Below are 1570 nucleotides of genomic sequence, written 5' to 3' on the forward strand. Positions count from 1 at the left end.
TAAAACAGTATTGGAAAATACGTAAAATCATAAAAGCTGGGGACTAAAAGCATGTGTTCATTACACCATTTCGTCTACTTCTGAGTGTTTGAAAATTTCCACGATAAAAAGAAGTACTCTGGGCTGGGGCTGGGGCTGAGTGGCAGAGGGCTTGCCTTGCACATGTGAGGCGCTGGGTTTGATCCTTAGCACCATATAAAAAAAAATAAGTCAACAAAAAATAAAGATATTTTTTAAATGCCAGATATTTATTTAAGCATAAAAATCAATTTAAAAAAAAAGTACTCTGGTACTTTCAAAAGCTCCCAGGAGGATATTCTATCCAATTGTCTTTAACACCTGAGAAAAAACAACTACAAAAAATGTACTTTACAAGAATAGGAAGCTATATTCCATGTATGTATGATATGTCAAAATGAATTCTACTGTCATGTATAACTAAAAATAACAAAAAATAAATAAAATTTTTAAAAAAGTGTTTAAAATTTTTGCATTTTATATATTTAGAAGCAAAGAAGCTTGGTTCTTTCAAGAAATAGATTTGTTAGGAGCTGGATTTTAAAAGAGGAAAAAAATCAGGATTCAGATGTAGAATATTATAAAATCAACTAGATTCAACAGCTAGTTGATTTTACCTAAGGGAGCTTAAGAAAGCATCTAATGACTCTACCACATCCTCCCACGGTGGTTCTACATCAGGCGATTTGTATGCACGATCTCATTTTATTTCCCAAACTTTGTCTAGGGATCCAGAAAGGTTCAAAAGGTCAGGTCTTTAACTTAACCATGGGGTGATATATTGCAAGGGTACTGGGAGAAATATCCTGAGTTTGGAGCTCCATGTTTCTAGTTTCAAAGTCTGGTATATTCCACAGTCTTCAGCTCAGCTCACTGAGGTCACCTAGGTCAGACTGCCAATCCAAGAGGTGATCACTCACAATCTGGCTCCTCAAATTGATTTCCTGAAAATTGGCTTTGATTAGGATAAGCCTAAATAAAGAGAAATGAAGAGCATGCTCCATGGGCAGTGATGACCAAGTGAAGATTGTCAGGGAAGCATCAAAGCTGTTCACCCCAGACCCCTGAGAGCCAGATGGGTTGCCAGGAAGGCTGAGGTGGACACAGCACTTAGAACAGCTGACTAGGAGAGAAGGAAAGATAAAATGAACTGTGAATAAGCAAACAACTCCGTGAGCAAATATAAAATGTTAAGAAAAGTGCTGTTTCCTTATTCTAAGTACTTATTTACTTTTTTAGAAAAAAATCAACTTAAGGCCCATTAAAGGACATAGTTAAGTAATTATAATTTTTTCCTTCTGTTGGAATATTATATGTCCATAATACTATGAATATTATTATCTATAGTAAAAATGTTAGAAAGCTGCTTATTTTTAAAACTTTAGGAAAAAGCAGAATAAAGTACTATCTATCTATCTATCTATATATATATATATATATATATATATATATATATAATGTTTTTTTCAGTACTGAGGATTGAACCCAGTCAAGTGCTCTACCAAAATTACAATTTTCTAAAACCATTTTCTATGTGGAAAAGATTGAAAGA

The sequence above is a fragment of the Urocitellus parryii genome, chromosome 2 (genome assembly GCF_045843805.1).
Source record: "Urocitellus parryii isolate mUroPar1 chromosome 2, mUroPar1.hap1, whole genome shotgun sequence".
NCBI lineage: Eukaryota > Metazoa > Chordata > Mammalia > Rodentia > Sciuridae > Urocitellus > Urocitellus parryii.